The sequence below is a fragment of the Nanorana parkeri genome, unplaced genomic scaffold (assembly GCF_000935625.1).
Source record: "Nanorana parkeri isolate BGI_ZX_2015 unplaced genomic scaffold, ASM93562v1 scaffold359, whole genome shotgun sequence".
Classification (NCBI taxonomy): domain Eukaryota; kingdom Metazoa; phylum Chordata; class Amphibia; order Anura; family Dicroglossidae; genus Nanorana; species Nanorana parkeri.
Window position 1 is genome coordinate 699,182 of NW_017306627.1, and position 24,158 is coordinate 723,339.

The window sequence follows — 24,158 nt, forward strand, 5'->3', positions numbered from 1 at the left end:
TGAATGTTACTAGATTACAAAAAAAAATCACAATTTAAAAACAACACAATTGTAATTTAATGTATGGAGAAATACTTAAGCTCTGCAAGTTTATAGTATTCCTTTATTATGCCTCTAGTCTTGCAATTAACTGCTTAAACTGCTATCTTATGGTCATATTATTTTAAATCATTGATTGAATTCTTCCTTAAAAGAGAAGTAAAGGCAAACCTTTTTTGGCTTTACTTCTCTTTTGGGTCACAGGAGTACATTAACTAATGTACTCCTGTGACCCAATGTCCGCATATAGCGTGTTACTGCTATACTCAAAAGTAGAAAAACTGATTTAGCCAGTTAGAAAAATATTTCAATAATGAAGGAAAGAGATTAAAAATAATAATTCCCACCCTATCCAGAAACCAGCAAATAGTAAATGAGACTTGTAAGTCCAAGGACCATTTTTGTGCATTGTTCAGATTTCAGATTCTGTAACTCAAGAAAAAAACGAGTCAGCACAAAAAATGGAGTATGTGAATGGAGTTCCCAATCAATCCCTCAAATCCCAAAGGGGGTAAATAGGACAAACAGGAATTGCCAGAATCTAAAATACTGAACTTTCTCAGTTAGGATCTATTAGGCATTTCACGATAGAAACGCTGGGATGAAAAGGAGCACCATGGTGGACATAATAGTCAGTGCTGTAAGCACAGTCCTGAAATCTCTTGGAAGCTCAAGGTAAGCAGTTCCATATTCAGAGGAAACAAAAAGAACCAATTTTTGTCAAAATTGTAGGTCAAAAAGTCCCTCAAGAGAGGGACACGTTTATGGAGAAATAAATACCACGAAGAGTGCAATTATCCTATATGTTATAGACTCTGAATTAGGCTCCAGGCAACATAACAAAGGAAAACCAAGTTTTTAGAATATGGGGAGCCTAAATAATATGGTGTTATATTCACTGGGGTATAGAAAATCCAGGAAAAAGTGACTGAACCAGATGCCTGGTTTTAGGGTATAGAGTAGAACCTGCAGTTTAAGACCTGAACATCCAAATTAGAGGAAAAAATACCCATGAGACTTAATAAGATAAGCAAACATTAAGCCACTGAAAAAAGAGGGGGTATACCTTTAAACAGTAGGCTTCTGGCTTTGAAATCTGTGGTTTGAATGGGAGGCAGATACTGATTGCCTAATAAGTATTACATCTGTAGTGAATGAAGATTTGGGTTCTTCTACCCCATCTACTGATCATCTACATGAAAGTAGTTGCATGGTGCAAGGACCAGCAGGATCAGGAATGCCTATGTCCAGTGTGTGACCAGAGGGATTCCTTCCTTTAAAGGGTAAGTAAATATTGCAATATTCAAATGTTTCCTCTACATCTCAGGCATGAAGCCAAAGAGCTCTGTGCATATGGACAGACATCTCTGCTATGCTAGAGAAAAAACGTAGATGCGTCTAAGAATCCATTACAGCTGAAACTTAGTGCCTCAGACATTTGATTTACCTGTATCAGAACTTAAGGGTTTTGTCTTGTGCTAGATAGGTCCATTTAAGGCATATGGCCCACTGGCACATAATCTCACAAATCAAAGTCACCGCCAACTGAGGATGGAGAGTTGTTCCATTTGAGTTAAAACCCTAAATGTAGAGACACCATCACTCTGTGTGGTCATATGTCTGTTAAGGTATGGAACTGAAAGGTCTACAGTAGGGATTATTTATCAAAACATTCTCTATCAAATGTAAAAAAGCTTCCTCACACTCTCAGGAGGAAGCCATGGTTGCACAGGATGTTTCCCGTCCTCATAGATAAATGTTTTAATTCATGAGTATATGGGGAAGATCTTTGCAGCAACATGAGCTGTAAAAGATCCCATACCAGGTACAGCAAGCTGATCCCCTGGATGTATAGCAGAGTGCATTGCATCACTTACATTAGAAACAAGAGACTGTATATCTGAGGTATATGGACTCTACTCAAATACAGTCTCATTAGAGGTCGGTTACAAAGGCTCTGAATCTGAATTGGAGATGGTGATAGGGGCCCCAGTGACTCTGTGTGATAAAGACCCTGTAAGGTCAGAGGTGGACTTTGCCATGAAGTGTGCCGGAGCACTAGAACTTCTGCAAGCATTGGCACTTCTGCTCCATTGATTGTGCACAACCTGAAGGCTTGCAAGACACAGTACAGATCTTAGGCTCAGGAAGGGGAGTTCTGGAAGCTGCTGAAAGGGAAGACTATATACAAATAGGGGACCCTAGATCCTGGTTACAGGTATTGGTTTCTTCTGGGAAAATTGATGAATCATCTCCAGAAAAAGTATGAGAATAAGGTACAAGATAATCTGTTGCAACAGGACTATCCTCTCACCATATTTTAAAAGACATGTTGCACCATTTATTGGTAAGCAACCAGGCCTCGCATACTCACAAACCCAAGCAGTTGGTACTTATGAGGATAATAGATGGCCACAGTTAGTTGTTCAAGTCACTGTGGGCGGGCAGTGGAAGAATACCAGAAACCAGAAGATCCACGATACACTTTAAAGCAACAGAAGTTGTAGTGGCAAGGTGCTTAATCTTTAAGCCTGAAAGGCAGGACAGGAGCATGCACGTTTAATACTCCACCTAGTGGATAACATTTGCGCTGAGTTCCTCAGGTATGACGGAGCAGTAAAGGGCAGAAATTTAAAATGGCGCCCAACAGTCAAAACTGTGAGATAACTGCCATTACTGACTGACTGGACATACTTATTAAGTGAATTGTGAGAGACTGGGTCATGCCAAAAAGTTTTGCCACTGCTTTATAACCTGGAAAGTGCTCTGCCGTAAAGCAGAGTCCATTGCCCAAAGGTCACATATCAGGATATGTGTGCCAAGGTCACATTCCAGGCACGCCTGCAATCTTTGGTTGAGCAGGATATGGGTATTGCCTCCAAGGGATTGCTGAGGAAAAGCTGATCCAAATACTGTAGCTGCAGCTGAACAGCATGTAGTTTAAATCTTGACTGAAGCAAAAAATAATGACTACACTTTGCTCAGTAATGAAAATATGTTTATCCTCCTAGGACACTAGCAAAAAACTGAATCATGCTGGGAGTGGTTATACCTGGCTGGCCAACAACATTTATACTTGCCAGTGACCCTTCAGCTGCAGAAACAAGGAGGAGAAGTTGTGTTTAATCTTCTAGTTGAGACTTGGAGCTTACACATGGTTGAAGGCTCTTTCTTCACCCACATGTAACAGTTCTAAATTACTGAGTGGCCAATTGCCCATCAGCAGTGTCACATGAGAAGGGAAGGGAATTCACATGCTCCCCTGTACCCAGAAGTATGTCACATCTCAAAGACTGGATTGGCCATTTTGCAGTGCCATTGCCATATTCTTAGAATCACAGTGAGCATGTTCTGAGTCAATATATAGAATGATTTCTTACCATGTACTGTATACCTCTATAGATGCAGCTTAATGCTGATGTGAATTGGTTAGTCAGCTGTCACCTTCATATATGCAATGAGTTTGCAATAAAACCTATTTTACCAATGACTGGAGCATTTTGGCCTGTGACTCAAAGGATATTTTGGTCTTAGTACAAAGCCCTTTTTTGCTTCATATGAACCAAGAACCGCTTGCTGAATTGTTCAATGCAGAGTTTATTTGTGTCTGTAGCTACCATTACCTCCAAGGACAAGAACCTGCCAGTTTCAGCTATTGAGGGAGAGAGATTTCATAATCCCTTATGGTGGATTACAGTTTTTGTAAATCTTTCATCCTTTTGCCATTCAGGTGTAACAAAATGACCTGCACAGCTGGGCTTAATAGCATAATTTGAAACAGAACCTCTTTAGGGTATATGCCCTTCACTTAACCTTTATATTTAAACAAACCAGAAATAAAGATCTTCCTGGTAACAAGTAATATGCACTATGTATTATCACAAAGCACTTTGAGATTATCTGATTATTATTCAGATGAGACTGCATTTTTAATTAAACCAGTGTTGTCATTAAAATTTGAATCCTCTGGTAATAAGCATTGCTCTTCTAAACTATTAAAACATTGCCGCAATTATCACAATGATTAGCAACATTCTTTGTAATAGTACAGCAAATCGGAATGAAATCAATGGGCACTACTCACAGAGGGAACTTGCACTCTTGCACTTTTTTTTATGACTCTGCTAATCTTATCAAACAACTATATGCAGATTTGATTAATCTTAAATTTGCTGGAAAACAGCATACGTATATCACATTTAACAGTTAAACTCTCTCTAGCCAATGAAAAGTGCTCTAGTGAAGGGCTGATTTCAGCAAGCAGAAAAACTGGTTTAAATGTTTCCTGTGATAACTAGGTAGTACAGTATATGGGCATCCCTGTGGATCATAATGAGCATGAATGCTTGTCTTGATCTCTTGGTTAACACTACATTGGAGAAGTGTTCTACTACACACTATTTGGGCCGATCTAAACTAATCATGTAAATTAACTTCAAGGCAATATCAAAAAAATACCTATTCTCTGTAAAAAAAAAGAGCCTACTTATAAATAACCTGCAATGTGAAACAGGATTGCAACTTTCTAGATTATTGGTTTTCTGACTAAACTGTCTAACTTTATTTCCAGTAATTATAAAGTTGTGATCTGTAGGGTGACCAGCTAAGAAAATAGTGAAGTGTTTTTAAAGATTGTAAACAAAAGTGACTACTTCTTTGAAAGGCTGACAAACAAAAGAAATAAAATGGACAAAAAAATTGTAAAATGGACCATAATTTGGAGAACTGCCAAATAATGGCAAATACAAATACTATTGTCAGAGCTGTGTACTGACCTAGAGAACATTTTTATCTTGGTACCAATTTTGTATCTTTCTAACTGTGACAAACTGAAATCAAGCATGGAAAGTGCTTAAAATCCCAAGTGGAACCTATAGTACCGAAGAAATAAATGGAAATGGCTAGCTTGAACCTCCAAAAAAAAATAAACCACATTTCTTTTGGAACCTTTGTGAACAACCTGCCTAGTGTTTAGGGGATTTATGCATTTCTAACAGTTACATACATTTTGGAGATATTTAAAAGAGAAAAATATGGACTTTGGTCATAGCAAGCTCTCATGTTGGAAAAGTAAATCACAAAAGTCAAATAAAAATGAAAGCCAGGCAAATAACATTTTCAGAAGAGTTTAGAAATGACTACCTATGTCTTTCTCTCATTACAGGTTTCCTTTCAAAATTAAATCTAAAAAGGAGCAACGACTTGAGAATTTTGAGAATAAGACTTATACAGTAAATGGGCATACGTATGATCAAATATGAGTTTAAAACTGATGATCGAATCAGGAGAATCACTGATCCATCAGTTTTTTCTACTCTCCAAAGTATTTCCATAAATATCTGTCAAGAATCACACACTTTAGAAATGATTATATGATTCTATACGGAATGGGCATACACATGCATGCACAAAAGAGCAAAACATTTTCAGTTCAGTCCCCATTGTTTTCAAATCGATTTATCACTGCTAGAGTTTAGAAAGATGTAGGGCTTTTGGGGGGATGTTTTTTGTGTAAGCTTTTTAAAAAGCAGAAATGTGGGGGTGCAGCACATTTCAAGAAAGCAGGAGGACCTTTAACCATTCTGACAACAATGGGTGGTGGATTTCTCAAAGGAGTTGTAAAAAATCACTTACCTTAGTGAATAAGGTTAAGCTGTATTAAAGTGTATTTTATCCCCCTCCCCAATAACAATATCCCATTAATGTTTTGTGTTATAGATTTAGTTCCTATTTAATGTGACCTGCAACGTTTTTTTGAAACCATTTGATGTAATTTATGATGTATGTCATGTTGGTTGACCTGTATGATTATATTTTCAGTCTTTACCCACATTTCTTCTGAAGAATTGACCATCAAACGCGTTAAGCAAGTCATGAGTGCCTAAAAAGTCCATCTTTGTGGACTTTGGTTTCAGAATGCTTTAGTCTGGGATGTGGCACTACCTACCTTGTTTGCTAAAAATAAGTTAATAGGCTCTGTCATTCATGTGTGATTGCTTGATTCTGGATTGAAGAAGTGCCACACTCAGTTTAATAGTCCAGATTCATATTTATTTAAGCTTTATTTGACATCTAAAATAGCCAATGCATTTTGGGGGCTCATACAAACACCCCCTTTATCAAAGCTTACTAAGGGGGAACATAAATCAAGTTAGTTATTGTTTGAAATTGGATACCATTTTGTCCAGTGTGTGAGAATGTATTTGATCCTTTGAGTAGACTGCCAAATCAGCTGTTGAAGAGCCCTATGCATTTTCACACACTGGACAACTTGGTATCCGATTTCAAGAGTCCTGATACATGTTCTCCATGTTCATCCTTGCTGCTGTCCATGGGTGGCTCTGTTGCTCTTCTACAGAGTGGAGTCACCCTAAGACAGGAAGTCTATTATTACTGGCCAGATCACCAGGTGAAAATAAATGAAAAAAAAGGCTAAAAAAATAAAACTAATGCAATTTAGGGATTAGTAAGCCGCAAACTATTAGATTCTTGTTTTGGGCTTAGATATGCATTAAGTAAATAAACCCCAGTGTGTTTTTCTGGGAGACATGCAGGTTTTGGGGAAGCCATCTGCATCCAGCTACACTTAGGAGAAGAGAACCAGGTGTGCATGGAAATGTTATGAAGACCATTATGGGTTTGCTAGAAAAGCTAAAGCCATAATTAAATAAATATTTTTCATCATCAGATGTCATGAGTGGCACACATGTTCTGCCTCTGGAAGAAGCTGCAACAAAAAGCTTATTTTATTTCTGTAGCCATCTTCAGTGAGTAAAAAAAGAGCTTCTAAGAGAACAAAGTATATGCAAACTCCCACTGCCGCACAATCACACCAGCTGCACATAAAAAGATCTTTTATGCAGGTTTCATCAAAGGAATATTGTGCCAAGATATGGAGAGTTATGTGTCTGAATTATTACTGATCATAACCTCTGCTTTAAATGATGCTCCACTGCTGATATTTCTCAATACAGCAGACGTTCTTGCAGGGCTATTTCTCAAACATTCTGGTGTGTGGAGCATAATTTTTGTTTTGTTGATATGCTTTAGAATCACAGGCCATTGCAACAGATGGCTAGCATTTTCTCCAGCCTGCCAACCTGTAATCCCAGCAAACAGTGAGCAGCACTCACAGGAAATTGAAGTACTGTGCTAGTGGAGTTCTTGGTACTGTCTGATTATATTTGTGGTTCCATGGAAGTACACACACACACACACACACACACACACACACACACACACACACATACATCCATATTAGTATTATAGGTTATTGCTTATACCATGGAATTCTATTAACACAATAAAACTACAGTAAGCAAATTACTTATACAAGTAACTATATGGTCTTTTTGTGTTTTAAGCAAAACACACAATTCATTGCATTCCTTTTATTTTCATTATTAGAAAGGGTTACACGAAAGCCTCTGATACCTTCGGCTTTAGAGGCAAAGGTCGGAAGGGTTTTATATCTTTAACAGATGCACAGAAGCATATCTTTTGCTGTAGGACCCTGTTCTAAGACAGCATAATTAAAAATGAAGCACAATAATGTCATCATGCTTGAAGAAAAAGCAGCATCATGCATTTGCTCTAGGACCTTCTGCGTATTGCTGCTGTGTGTAGTTAAGCTTCTGTTGTCCTTACTTATCCTGGATTTACCAGGATTACATTTATATAATATGAATATATGCACAGTTTGTGTTTGCATGTGTGTATATATATTGAGTTTGTATATGTGTGTATTGCTTCTGACCTGAAGAAGAGAGGTTCACTCTCGAAAGCTTGTCTTTTATATATTTTGTTAGTCCAATAAAAAAGGTATCATTGCACACTGCAATACTGCATTTATGTCTTTTTTGACATCTTGTCTACTGGACTAATACGGCTTACCCATTTATATTGCACTATATATATATATATATATGTCTATCTATCTATCTATCTATCTATCTATCTATCTATCTATCTATCTATCTATCTATCTATCTATCTATCTCTCTCCCCCTTCCCTTCGTTAGCCGATGGAGCCACTTGGGGAAGGGGGGAGGAGTCCGGTGACAGTATGTGAAATGGGGACCTTAGACTGTAGGCTTCTTGGACAGGCACTGATGTGAATGTGCAGTATGTAAAAGCACAGCATTGTCAGCACTATAGAAATTATTTATTTAAACAGCTTCATTACTTCTCTAGTACCAGTCTTCATGCTCTGATTTAATGTGTCTCTAACTGTCTCAAGAACTCCTACATATACCTGAATTGTACGAACAAAAATACTCTGTGACAGTGTGTACAATGCAGTGAATGGCCTATTAATTACCATCTCATCTGTTGGTTACTCAGGTGAAGTAACACTGTTCTGTTTCCAATGTTAAGTCCATCTTATTTGCTACCAATCACATGTAGTCAGTCACGTATTAGATATGGCTAACCAATAAAGAAAACTGCTGCTGCTTTAGGATGGTAAGACAGAAAGAAAAAAAAACGCATAAATACACTGAATATCCCAGCACTACTTAGGATAAAAGCTTTGTGCATTTGTGTCACTTAGGCTATGTATAACAATTGTGTGTGTGTATGTCATGTGTGTGGTCCATGCTATAATTAGGTGTTTGACATATTTCAGTCATCTAGGTATGATTGTAATGATGCAACGTAAATGTAAAATTAATTAAAAGTGAAGAGACTATGAGCACACTGAAGTGCCAATCATTCCACTCAGTAAGACAACACACGTCAGCCTTTTTTTATCACCACACCATTTGTTAAATTTAAAATAGTTTCCACAGGACTATGTGTCAGTTTCTAAAATGGCTTAAATATCTTTGGTAATCCTTAACCATTTGATGTCAGTGGCATCAGCTATATTCATTATTTTAAAATTTTGGGACTGATTGTTGCCTGAATAACATCACATATATACATAAATAGTATTTATATGATGATTTTATAAGTTAAATATACCTTAAAAGTTCCCCAATGTGGCATTTACTTACCCTTGCTCTCCTCTGGCTTCTGGGTGGCTTAGAGCCAATAAACTGTCTAAAATCAGTTTTGCACATCCAAATGTGACTTCAGGTCCTTACACAAGAATCTCAGTTGCCTTGTTCTATTAATGTTACTCACATATGGCAAGCTGGAATAAATTATTCTCTGGAATCTGGACTGAAGAGGACATTTTAATAGTAAAATATCAAATCTCCGCTTAGGAAAAAGCTTCCAATCCAATTAGTGAACAAAGTGTATGTAATAAATTTATTTAAAAAAATTAAAATTAAAATAATAATACAAATAAAATAGTGAATATTTTTAAAGCTGCTGCAACCTAGACACTAAGTCCAATGATAAGTGAATTAATATGCAGCGCTCGTGACCTTAAATCATGTAATAATGATTGGTGAAAAATAGGTGATCAAAACAAATCTATAAATGGTGTACCAAAATGTGACATAAATGAAATTAATTAATTAAATATCACAATCAAGGTTAAGTGAACAATAATCTGATAATACAAACTTGATATCACATCCAAGTTAATAGGTATTAATTCATAAAACTTGTGTATATAAAGTGCAAAATGAATTCAATTAATTCAATAAATAGTCAATAAAGTGCAAGTAATATTGCTGGATACCACGCTCAACCAGGAAGTACAAGCGAGCCGCACGCTGTGTCTGACCGGCCGATGTTCACAATTTTAACTGTAAGTTTCTATATGTTTTTAAAAATAAACGTTTATAACTACTACACCATGAGGAGGTTCTCTTTTATGCTTTTATAAAATCCTGCTGGATGGAACATTGCTGAGAGAGATACTAGAGATGAAGACCCTCTGATCCTATTACACTGCTTTACCTCCACAGCAGTGGGGTGAGTGCGCACCCCAGAGGGGGTTTTTTCCTTTTTTCCTTTGGAATCTTACACACCGGTGTGGGAAGAACTCTATTCACAAACATTATTTTTGTTTTTCTTCAAAATTCACTTTGAACTCATCACCATTTTGCACTTGGATTTTTATTAGAGATTTATGTTAGATGGTTTACCATCTGGGACTGGTTTAATAATTGTTTATGGTAATATTTTAGCTGATAGACAGCCATTTGAAGTTTCTGAATAATATTATTATTGCACCTTTGAAGTCATCACTATTAAAGCGACATAGGAGTGATTGAATTGTTCCTATGGCAATATAGAGCCTAAACACATATTGTTATATGTTTATACATTTGATTTTGTATTGTATTATTTTAATATTTTATAGATATTGATTATATTGGATTCTAGCATCCTTCACTTAATATCACTTAATTTCACTTTTAGCGCTGCACATTTAGCACTTTATTAGTTTGACCCTAGGGTCCATAGCGCAGCAGCTTATAAATTGTACTCACCCACAAGCGCGGATTTTATAATTTTCATATTTATTTATTCACTGAAGAGGATCTTGAGCAAAGATCTCTAGCAGCATCAAGTTTCCTGTCCCCCAACCCTAGGGATGAGTTAATAAAAAGCCACATGGAGGACCTTTAACTTTATTTTACTTTGAATGGTATGGAGGGCTTTTCAAAACATGGTCACAACTGTTCTGTATCATCATTGCTTAGATACACTTTACAGGGATTATCCAGGAACTAGTAAGGTTACTAGGGCTATGCATGAGCTATTTCAGATGCACACTTGGTGGTCTATTCACGAAGCTGCCGAAGGATCTGGCCGTAGATTTGGCCGATCCTTCGGCTAGCTTCGGCCCCAGGACCCCTTCGATAGTTGTATAATTGCATGTGGCATTTGGAAATTGTTCTCCAAGGGAAGCAAAACTGTAGCCTCTACTTATGGTAGGGCACATCATGTAACCAAAACTCAACAGACAACTTCTAAAGGTTAGTGACTTATAACATGCTTTACCTTAATGCCAGCTTTATGAGCACCAAACCTTGATAAATTCAAAATCTGCTTGAATAATGGAACTATAATTTACTGATATCCCATTTGATCTATGCCATTTTTGTCACAGAGGGAACTAAGCCTTTTCCAAGGAAATACCTGTCATTTTGCACCCCCGGTAAACTGGTTAGCTGTGTATTTTTTCATGTCCATGTTGACAATTTTCGATCGAAAGTTGCAGAGGGCAGCTATTTAGTATAAACCAACTTTTCACGATGTTCTAAAGCAATAATAAAGCATATGTAAGAAAAGAATGTCACCCATCAAGTGTCAATATTCTAAAGACATCAGGCTAATTATTATAAATATAATTCTATACACATAGCCTAAAGAGTGAAGAAAAAACAACACTCCAAAACATCATACTTTCAATTCCACACACATAGTACAAAGTACCAGTGTAGCAGCTTTAAGTAGAGGTAGACATGGCCATATCAGGCAATAATCTGTGGATGCCTGGAGATGTTACTGGCTAGTAACTGTCAGTAAAAACGAGTTATCAGACAAACCTGCCCGATCCTTATAGTTCATCATTGGATCAGCAGCCTATTCCCTCCACTCTGCTATTTCCTATCTCCAGTAAATCATACTTACCTGTAACCCCACTCCTCAGAGATCTTCACTGCACAGCCTACGTGATGCTACATAGCCTCTCTTCCCCTTGCATGACCACCACATATTCCATCACATTATTGAAAAGACTGTGCAAAGTCTATAATAACATGGATAAAAATGATATTTCATGATATAATTTATGTTATCATTTTATATATACTGTGTATATAGATATATATCTATATACACATATACACATACACACACATAATTATAACATGATTTTATTATGGACCTGCTGTAAACTAGATTCAAGTACTTATACACCATCAACTATATGGTTATAAAACATCTGCCTAGTAGAATGGGTTCTACTCTTCAATAAATAAGGATTCTTTATACATTACTTCATAAATATATGTCATTCCTAATATAAAGGAATCATTTCATAGTTGGGAAGCGTTGAATAATAATCTGTGAGAAACAGAGGCCTATACTGTCGCATGTCTGATATTTACATAGGAAAATAACAAGAAAACAAGAAACCTTTGTTGTGTGTGTTGATTGCCAATAAAAGCTGTTCTGTTCTCAGACATAACATGACTTGTCAGCACTGCTGGGATGCGTTGACCTTTCATGCAAATGAACACTTAATAAACCTCTGTCTTTGAGTGTAGAAATGGACATGGCGTTACAAAAGAAATAAACTTTACAAGTACTGTCTTCTTTGTACATAGCAACCATAACATAAAGACTTTCTCAACTGGCAGATAATAACAATACATCAAGTTCTCTGCTGCGAAGCATAGCCTAAATTGTGACATCATTAAAAAAAGCATATAATGTTACTGAAACTCAGACAAAACTTGTTACCACAAATTCACAAAAAAAAAGCTTGCTGGGCGTCCATTAAAGCTAGATTAAATACGGCAGTTAACAAGGAGCAATGTGAAAAAAATCTTATTTAAGTAAGCTTTAAGCAACAGTTAGCTTTATGTTGGTTTAGCCAAAGAGGGACAGCTGATGATTGACACTAATTGTTTTTTATTTTGTAGCAAACAGTTGTTTGTATGCATTTTAAAATTGTTTTTATATTTTTGCTTAATTTAATGTTGCTGCAGTATAGTTGTTTACTGTGTTTCTCTGCTTGTGATAACAAATGGCATATACCTATACTTAAATGGACAAGATAAATACGAAGTGCTATGTTATTTTTATTTTTTTTAATTATTTTATTGATGGTAAGCATTTTATCATTTAAAAATTGTTTATAAAACCCTCTAGTTAACACATAATCAACTTAAGAGATAGCATATTCAACCAGTTATTTCACACTTTCCAATATAATGAGATGAATATTTGAGACTTCCATAGTCAAAGACATTGTACTCCACATAGCACTGGTCTATTGTGCCTATCGTGAGAATTATGCTATTTCATTAGGGAAATTGAAGAAATTACATAAAACTTTTACCTTTTTCCTTTTTTGTTAAAGGGAATACAGAACCATTCCCAAATGCAGACACATATCCACCAAAACTTCAACGTTTAAACAATTAAACAATAGAAATAACGGTTTTCTGACCCCTAAAGGCCAGAACAACAAATATTTAGATCAACATTCTACTATTCTACTTTTTAAAAATAAATGTAAATAACCATTTGTATTTTTTTCTTTCTCCAGAAAGGGATCCAACCTTTTTGAAGGCTGCTAGACTCCTGTTCCTGTGGAAGACTATTGTCCATTTTTACAGCTTTTGCAGTTAAACTAGATATATGCCCCAACTGAATGAAATTCAGTTTGCATAATCAATGTGTATTATAAACAAGTACCATTTTTTCCCCCAAAACCACAATTATCTAAAAACTGCATTAACAAATTAAGCTTATATGAACAATAATAATAATTGGGTTTACATATTCTCTATGAACCCTTGACCCAAATGGAGGCTTTTCTGCCAAGCACAAATGAAGACCTAATATCTTTCATTGTGACCTTAAAGTGAACTTCTTTAAAACAGTCTTAAACTAAGAGGGTTATTCACAAGCCGAACGATCCAGCTGTAGCTTCGGCTGATCCTTCTGCTCGTTTCGGCTGCTTAAGCCCTTCCATTCAGTTGAACCGAAGGGCTGCTGTATGAGCTATTCACTGTAGCCCATACAGCAGCCGAAGGCAGCTGAGCGGCTCAGCCGAGCCGAACGTGTATGCTTCAGTAATGACACCCGAAGCGGGGAGAATGGTCAGCTGAAGCCGACCGATCTCCCCACGAAAAACAACATCTGGGCCCCGGAGGATGGAGAATGCTGGGCTGTCATTACATGGAAACAGTTGGGCGGAGCCAGCTATAATGTCATGTCTGGCTCCGCCCAGTTGTTGTCTTTCAATAACAACCCACTGACATTGCTAGCTCCGCCCAACTGTTTATATGTTGCCGGCATCTGTCAAAATGCCATTCTGCAGCAAACAGACAGGACGACAGTCGCTTTTTAAAATGATTATTTCTATTTATTTTTTATTGTTTTATTTTTTATTTCGTCGAGTCGTCGTTGTCGTGTACAACGCTGGACATTGTGATTGACGCTGGATTACGTCGGTGGATCCTTTTTTTCTTTTTTTAAATAAAAGACTTTTGTTTTGTTTTTTCAAATAAAGGATTTTTTCAAAAGTACCCCTTACTCATTCACAAGGGGGGGGGGGGCTGCATCTGGGTGCCCCTTTATTAAATATCTGAGGTAGATAGTGATGGATATTTATAGGACAGGGAAGCTGAGGGTGGGGAAACTTGCTCCCAACTTAGTTAAAAGCACTATTATCTTTTAAATCAGAAACTCCAGGGACACATTTTATTAACCCTTGCAGTGCCCCCCGCACTGCAACAGTTAACTGCTCATTTGTGCCTAGGTTAAAAAAAAGTTATAGCCAACTGATCCTCGGAGTTCCTTTTTAACCCTTCAATTATCGATCTGTTATAAATAAAAGAAAGTATTTCCTTTACATCAGCTGCCTAGTGCTGATTATTCTTTAACATGCATGGCTGCTGATATATGCTGACAATGAACAGTGCTTATATGTGGATCCCAGTATATCACACTGTTTACCTTTTTGTTAGAATTTTATGGAAATGTCATGTTCTATCGGACAACACAGTGCGATAGAGTTGTGCTGTTACACCACACTGAAAAAACTTACTGCATGCAGTAGTGTGAACTGAGCCGATTGAAAACAAGACAAATTGCACATTGTCTGTGCATTGGGGCTGTTCTGGAAAAAGTGGCCAGAGCAGCCTCAACGCATCTGGTGGGAACAGGCCCTCAGGTTGTGAAAAACTCAGAAATGGTGGTTTAAGAACACTAAAGCTCTTTGGAAACTTGGGTATATAGGCCATGTGGTCCAGGGGCTTTATTCATATTTACTCCCAGACTGTAGAATCCCTCTGGAATGCCCAAGCAATTTTAAAGGAAATCTCTTTCTGAAAACATTAGATGTCAAACTTATCATCTTAATTCATTACTGTCTGCAACCAGAGACAACCAGGTAGAGAAGCATTTTGAGAATGCGGTCAGCAGTGGCAACTCTTGAATTTCTCTAGTGTAATCTGGTATTTTTTAAAGGCACATGTTGCCATGTGTAGTGATTTAATGACATGAGTGGGTTGTTGTGACCAAGCAAGTTCTTAACATATTAAACATACTTGTTTCTTATTTTTATATGTATTTAAAAACAAAAATGTTTTGATTTTTTTGGCTTAAACACTTTCTTCAGGTTCTATAGTCTTCATGTGACATTAACAGCAATTACATTCCAAATCATAATCAAGGCCAAATGTCTGGCTGTGCGTCATATATGGTTATATTTTATGTCTGTGTTATTGTGGAATTTTATTACCTGAATTTAACAGATGCTGACTAGTGTAACATATAATGGCTAGCCTGGTAAATGTGCATCTGTGTAAGCTTGTTAGCAGATGAGTTAATGGAATGAGCGGGCTATAGATATAGTCATTGTTGTCTATTGATTCAGTTAGTAATGTGAATTGCAATAACACCAACTGCGGTGGTAAGAATAGCGTGTGTTTTGCTATTGCATCACTGACCCCATGACAATATCGATATGTGTAGCTGACTTCTGGCTTAGAAACTTCCTAAGAAAGAATTGTGATATTAAAGCAATATAAGGCATTTAATGAACCACACATGGCAAAGAGGGTAATGTCAGTCATTTCTTGACTCATACATTTTCTAATAATAATTGGTCAGACAATTTTTATAAGGAAAGGGACACTGTAAAAGGAACAAAAGTAAGTTCATATATCAAATCTAAAATCCAGGATCTTTCCCATGTGCTCCAGTCACCTCTATCACTGGTGGCTGCTCCTCAGGGCCCTGTAATGTCCCTCTGTAATCAAGGATTTTTCACATATGCTCCAGTCACCTCTATCACTGGTGGCTGCTCTTCAGAGCTCTGTAATGTTCCTCTGAAATCATGGATCTTTCCCATATGCTCCAGTCACCTCTATCACTGGTGGCTGCTCCTCAGGGCCCTGTAATATCCCTCTGAAATCAAGTATCTTTTCCATAAGCTCCAGTCACCTCTATCACTGGTACCTCTTCAAAGCCCAGAATCCACAAACCACACACTTAGCACCAAACCCTATTAAAGTCTAAAGAAGGTGAATGTTGCTATTTCGTTGTGGCTATTTTCAAGGCTAATAAGCAAGCCTTTGTTGAAAAAAAGAGAAGGGGGAACAGAGCACTGACAATGGGGACATGTTCCAATGCAATAAAAAAAAAAAAAAACATTCAGAGGGGAGAGAATCTTTTCATGCAGCTTATTCCATCCAATGCCAGAGCTGTTTTTGCACACGTTCAAATGCACATTTTAGGCCTGAAGATTGGACCCCCTCAGAATGATATGTTTCCTGAAAGTAGAGACCCTGTACACTAAAATGGAGATAGTTCAAATTTTTTTATGTTGCATGATATTAGCTTAACTGTTTATCAAACCCACATTTTCAGTAAAAAATACAATTAAAGTAACATTAAAGGATATTTTCCCATCCCCCCAATGCTAGTGTAAGGACTTACCTTAAATGATGCCTCTTGATCCGATTATCTTCTTCTTTCTAGTATTTCTCAGCAGTCCCTCCAGCGCTGGTGCCGGTCTCTGATCCAGCTGACTGCTGTCTTCTGTGTCCCGTGGAGTCTGTGCGGGTGCATGCTGCCAGGATGCTGCATTGACTTACCCTGTGTCTCTCCTCGTCCCCGGCCGAAGATCTGTACTGCGCATGCACCTGTCCCATGATCCTTTGCGGGGACTTTTTTTGGGGGTGTTTTTACATTTATTTTATTTCGGGTTTTTTTTTCTTACTTAACTTTATTGCTATTACATAGGAGGCTCAGAACCCCACAGGAGGGGCAGTGGCATTGACCACACCCTTTTCCATACCTGGGGAATATATGTAAAAAAGAATCCTCTCTTGGATGAGTGTGTGGTGTGTTAAAGAGAGAGAGGGGGTGGGGCTGGTGATGAACGTGTTGGCTGCTGCTACCTTGGGGTCTGGCTCTGTCCGGCATCCCATCCAGCACTCTAACATCATTGGTTACCCCCCACATGACCTAATGAGATGCCGCCAGAGGCAACCACCTCAGGCTGCCTGATAAATTAGTTTTTTATTTGAACCAATGAATAGTGTTCTGGGACACAGGCCTTTCACTAAACTGGGCTCTGATTCAAAGTTAGGGGTCATCATCTTCCTTGATTTTGAGGCCTATTGCTATGAACAGACACCACTTTGTCTATAAGAGTGCTAACATTTGCTGCAAAATCTCTTTCAGAGGGCTTGGTAACAAGCAGTTTGCTTTTATCAGTATACATAGTAACACCAGCATGTGTAAACTTTTTTCACTGGTGGTGAATTGGTAATGTGAAATAGATTTTTTCTTTTTCTTCTGAAAATATCATTTCATGGTTTACAGTTTTCTGCAGTGCTCAGCCCTATTACTGTAATTCACTAGCAGTTTAGATAAACATCAATGCTCCAATTGCTTTAATAGTCAAACTGTGTATTATTTGTGCCACATAGTCATTGAAGCTTGTCATGTTTGACAAATCCAGTAATTGAGATTAACTCTTCTAGGGTTTTGACATGAAACCAGTAATTTCCTATTACAGTGAATTGCTGTCTATTCTTTGTATCAAATAAAACAGATGAGTATTCAGTATCAAGCTTCTAGACCTCCTGTTTCTTATAGATTTCTAAATGTTTTTCTTTAGATTAAAAATGTCGGGGAAATTGTTGTAAAAACCAGTAATGGAGTATTCACAATTACATTACCACTTTATGTGACTTAATAATACACAATGAACTGTAGAATAAAACACAGTATACAATATCTTTTAACTAACTCCAAACAAGCATTTGCACCCATTTAAACAAGAACATATTGTATTTAATAGCAGTGAAATGTTAAAAGTTCAGTCAAGTTGCATTACATATGTGCACATTATGCAAGGAGATGACTTATGGCAGGGTTCTCCAGAGTGTTCAATATTGTCTCTATCAGCTATGTGTTTAGACTGGCCTTGTTTACCAGCATGCTTTATGTTGTGTGTCGGTGACCTTAAACCCTCCCCCTGAGTCCACTCTCCCCACCTCAAATTCTGTTGAAGAGCCAGTGAGTACACCATTAGTGATAGGAGTGGTGCCAAAGAACTGATTGCTGAGCATTTACTAAAAATCCAGCAATGTAAAAAGGATAATGGCAGCTGTTGATACTAGGAGGACATGTTGTTGACATTAATTTATGATATGTAAAATTTGGATGCATAGCTTTGTTTACCAATGAAACAATTCCTACATGCCTAAATTTAAAAAAAATTTCATTAATGATACTGTGAAACCTTCAATATAACCTTACATTTTCCTAAAATAAATAATTGGGGATCAATGAACAATATGAAAACTTCATAAAGGGGTCAATGAGCAGAAGAAATGTGGAACCCGGCAGGGTATTTCCCTTACAATGGACAATGTGCAAATGATAGACAAGGGCTAATCAAACATGGGAGAAATGCTGCTCCTCTGAGCAATTGGTGTGATGTGTAGATTTTGTTGGAAGTCAGAGAGGAGAGAGTTTGTACTATGTCTTTATTATAGCGGAACTCCAGAATAAACAAATATTTTATAAATAAAAGAGGCATGTGTATTCCTACTAGAATCTTGGTGTGATTTGTGTATTTCTTTTAGATAGGTGTAGTTATCCAGTGCAAAACATTTCCTGTGTACAGGAGCTTCCTGCATTAAAACCAGTCACAACCTTTCTCTCCTGGTCTTGTATCTGCCCCCTCCTCTAGTTTTCTGCAGGCAGCCTTTAGAAGGAGGACCTGCTGGGTTCCTCCCAGGGCTCTCTTCTGCTTATCTAGTTAATGCAGTACTGTCATTAACTAGATAAGGGCTTTTAATGTATCATCCTGTATTAACCTTACATTGCCTGAAAACTGTGTATTTGTGTTACAGCTGTGCATATCACAGTCATTGTTCCTGTGACGCATTCTACAGCAGTTAGGCTTCACACCGTCAAAGCTGTTGTCGATGAGTCATTTCTTTGTTAAAAGGGCACCGATTATGGTCATTAAGTTTGGTAGCGGTTGTCTATGTTTGCCGAGCTGTCTGGGAACCTGGCCATTGCACATTATACTAACTGTACAGCTGTACTGCAAAACTCTGTTACACTGTCATTTTGGAAAGTAGTGGAAGTAGTGGAAACAGAAGAAAAAGTTACTGTGGAAGCATTGGTTTACTTGGAAATGTTTTTTTGAATATACTTAGAAACAACACCTTTGCTGTTACATTCCAAACTCAAGTTCCAAAGGTATATAACATATTGGCACACTAATAATGCTACAACGCATTTTTAAAATGCATTTTCAGTTGGTAACCACTGGAGAGGTATGTTTTTAAATCTTTCTGCTGTAGAGGTATTTGACCCAATGCAATGCAGGATTGAGATGGTACTTCTACAGGAGGAAGAGCCATCAACAAACACCTCATACTCAAACACATACACACAATTCTCCACAGTGATACCAGTCCCAATATCTTCATTGCTAAGTGAGTGCCTTCATTAAAGGAAGATGGGGTTCACACAAAAGGATCAATCCTACCTTTGGAAAAACACTGTCTTGAGGGGGACTGGACGCTTTTGCACCCCAGCTTCATGCCAGAGGAACTGCCAGTAGGTAATTTGAATTTTATTCCACACTGTTGTTTGGGCTATGGATAAAAGACTGACCTCACAAACATTTGATTTTTTTGAGATTCTGTAAAATATAGTTATGTATCCATCGATGCATATTTCTAATTTATACCAATGGAAATAATAACTTTGAAGAGTTGCTGTGTAATCCTGGTCCACCTTTTGCATTCGGCTCCAATGGAATTCAGCTTTCTCCTGACATTAGGCTAGATATGTGGTAACATGCAGAGCATGGCCAAGGGCATTTAGATCCGTCAGGATCTGCCCCAGGATATACATATGCCAGGGAAGCTACACGTAGGAAAGAGAGACCAAAGAATATAGCATCCAAAATTGTTTTTGAAATTAATTATTTTAAAATGTTAGTCAATATTTCTGATCATCAAACAATCAAAGAATAGTTATGCATTAGATCATAGCAGGGATAAATGCTGCCCAAATAAATTACTCGTTTGTGAAGGTCTCATCTGTTCTGCTTGGAGTATCTGGATGATCCAAAACAATAGCGAACATTGTAAAACTGTGAATATATCTGTACTGTTCCAGCTACATTAAGAGATAAGCTCATATGATAATGCACTCACATTTCCAAAGAGTAAACCTTTTTATTTCTAGACAGGCAATAGTTTAAGTATGTCTTTTGAGATTATATGGTTTCAGCGGGTTCTTGTAAGTAATTATAAACTACCATCAAAATGTTAGATTCGGTAATCTGAGTTAAAATAAGTAACATGCCTACAATAGAGGAGAGAAGCAGTATGAAATGGTAGACAATGCTGCACTGATAAAAGAGAAATCTACCATTGTCGAGTGAATAAGTGCTTGGTGAGGATTTTATCTGAAAGTCTTTTTGGCTTGTGACCCAGTTGAAATCACGTTACCAATTCTCCTTAATTAAAATTACTTATTTGCACAGCTTTTATTCAATGTTTTATTAGCCCAACTGCACCCAACATGTTTGTCAACTTTGGATAAAGTAGGGAAGGGAGAGAACCCCTGCCAGGTTTTATTAAGGTCTTGGTTTCCATTGGTGAGAATTCCCTTCACTTCCTTTTAGGATACCGACTTTTTTTTACTTTTTAGGTAAAATAAGAAAGGGTGAAAACTCCATATCTCAACCTCTCAGTAATTACAGCTCCCCTCATTTCTTATCCTGTTGTCACAGGGACAGAAATTGAGATGAAACCTCCCCTGTTGTGTCACAGACAGTATTAAAAACCTGACGGAACTATTTATTCTACTTAAATCTATGCAAGACTAAAAGAAATGCTTTGGGTGGAGTTACAAAGTTAAAGTAGCAATGACACATGACTTTAAAAAGAGCCTAGCTTTATTGCACTATTATGCATATATATTTGTTCTCATAGATTATCTTTTATATTTGAACCTAACTCCTTGATGTTACAGATCTAGGTCATTATGATTTCCTCTCTGTACCACCCCTGTGGCATCTTGTTGTATTAAAAAAAAAAGAGCCAAGCTATGCACTTTTGACCATGTTTGCCATTTTCTTGCTATAAAAAAAGAAACATACTATATTTAAAGGAGAATTATGGGGTGAGTGAAAACACTTATCTCCATAATTCAAGCCGACCTGTGACAACGAATCTGTCACAGGTCGGCTCTAATGATCGGGAAGTCAGCGAACACACACCATCGATCGCTGACTTCCCGATTCCCCCTCCCATCTCCGTTTCTCCAGCACTGACTGAAGGAACGGACAATACAACAGTATTGTCGGGATCCATCCCGGCTGTGGAGCGGCCCTGCGCTCTCAGCAAATAGCCACTATATGCTGAGTGTTGGGTCACCGGAGGATACAGTATATGCACTCTGGTGACCCAACACCGGAAGAGAACTATGGGCAAAAAAGGTTACCCCCATAGTGAAAATGTTAAAAATGAACAGGCAACTTATCCTAGTTACCCAATGAAAACTCATTTAGAATGATTATTTTTAAGTCCTGTATATTTTAAGAAAAATATATGAGAATATGAATATATGAGAAAGTACACTGAATCTACAGTAAGCCATATATGTGACGCTCTAACATATTGGGGGTAAAATGATGTCAGTAACATTTTTAGTTAGTTTTGAAAATGTTCTGTGATGGATCTAAAAACTATAGTAAACTGAAGGTAATGCACATCTAGTTAAAGGGTATCTCAAATAAATATGTATTTCTATATTGAATTTCTATCCAACTCCTAATAACCTTAGCGATATAGAAGTTTGTAAACTTACTTATTGAAGATGCCCATAGGTTGTACTTTCTCAATGCGGTGACACAATTTCACTCAGCCTTGTGGATATGCACTTCCTTGTATCACATCTTTCACAGAGTCTTCTGAACTACAACTTAATGCCTGAACAATTACAAATTATTATTGCTTGCTGGAAGCAATTAATTATGGGCTATGTACTCTTGAGAAATCAAGATTGCATCACATCAAGCAGCAGGTAAAGAGATGCAAAGCACACAGGCAATCCTGGAAGTTGTTGAAAGTGATGGGCAGACAGAAGGCAGCACTCACTACATAAAGGGGATTTTTTTATAAAATTGTTGTGAATGCCTTCTAATGGACAACTTCCAAAATGTATCTGTGCATTAATCACTTATCACTACTGGCAAGTGCATCCAAAATAAGAAATGGCATAAGTCTAGTTTACATTTGTCTTTCTTAGACAGATATGCAGTGTGTGTATGTTTATGGTGATATAAATTAATTGAGACACTCATAATCCTTTTACTTAAGCAGCTTCCTGTATAAGCAGGGTGTCAGATGGTGCTGTCTGGATAAAGAAGTATGTTTCAGTTCACATCCCTTTAATTAAGATATAAATCTGCATTTCAGGTGGTCAACTTACAACTTTTGGTTTGGTAAAATGTCTCTTTATATATTGGTACTATTTTGAAATGAGTATTAAAAGGGAAACCAAAGTGTTTTCAGTGAATACACATTTTAGGCTATTGTTCAAGTTGGTCTAAACCCAATCAAGAAAATCTCATAGAAAATTTATCATGTTTTTAAATTAAAGGTGGTTTTCAATTTTTTTTAATTTGCTGCTTTTGCTAAAATAATACCGGGTGATTCTCCAATCAAGGCCCTCGTTCAGCCACGTCCTGTTAAAGGGTGACAACTGTCTCCCAATTGTGCTCCTGCATTATCCTCCTATGACTTGCACCACTACAAGTGGTATATTTTTGGTCTGACTTTCACACGCTTGCTGGTTCATAATTTTAATTTTGTATTTCATACCGTACACAGCATTGTAGATTGTCATTCTTGTCGCTCTAGTGGCTATCTACTGTATATATCAGGCAGTGTAACCAGCATCTTGCTAAACAACTGTAGGAAGTCTGGGCAGATTGATGCATGTGGAGAGAGAAGTAGTAGCATTAGGCTGGCTAGGAATTCTCCTTCTCAGTGGTAGGCACAACAGGTTTGGCCATTCACTGTTATGACTAAACTTGGCAGTTATGTCTTGTCAGTGTTGGTGTTCACTGCCTCAATTTGTTGGGGGTAAATTTATGTTTAGAGCCATGTATATGTATTGATAAAGCCCCCTACATTATTGCATTGCGGGAATGATCTACATGCTATGGCCTCCCATTAAAAACACTGTAAAATGAACCTACAGTTTTCCCTTGGTCCCACTGCAAAGTACCACAACTACTTGTTGAGCCTGCCAGTGCAGCTTCTTATGATGGAGTGGCAACAATGCTGCACTACTCCTGAATTCAAAGCTCCGTTGCCACTCATGTAGGCTGTACATGCTTGCACTACAGTGGGAAGAAAAAAATGCTGCGGGGGACATATGCCTGTAGCTTGTCAGTGAGCAGCTGGTCACACCTTGTCCTGCCCACTGCTTTCTGTACTGACAGCACTGAATCTGTTGCTAAAACAGAAATGAAAAAGGATTTGGCTCAGTCTGGAAAGGTAGAGGAAGTTTTTTGTTTATTTTATGAGGCTTGTGCATCACATACTGACTGGATTTTGTACTTTGCTAGACTGTCATACAGTCTGTTGTAGTTGTACTTTAAGGTTCAGGCAACTAGATGTGTATGCACATACCTATAGCAATTTTCAGCTCCCCTAATCATAAGGGTTCAACCAACTGAATATAGTCATACAAGAGCATTGTCATCATGCCAACTGTGTTTTCCATAAGGGATTTATTCCCTTTTCTGCAAGTTACTAGTGCAGCAATAATTGAAAATACTCAACCATTCGGCATCTTAAGTAATGTTTTAGTGACTGGTTAAAAATGTATGTATTATGTTTAATATTTCAGAACATAGGATATCAGTGGTTTATTCTGTCGAAGAAAACACAAACACCGTCATAACTTGGGAACAAAAA

General features: G+C 37.4%; 1 protein-coding gene across 1 annotated transcript in view; it reads right to left on the reverse strand.

Moving 5' to 3' along the window:
• LOC108788897 (poly(rC)-binding protein 3-like) overlaps positions 1-24,158 on the reverse strand; it is a 162,145-nt gene that overhangs the window by 61,850 nt on the left and 76,137 nt on the right. The gene's annotated exons all lie outside the window — the stretch shown is intronic.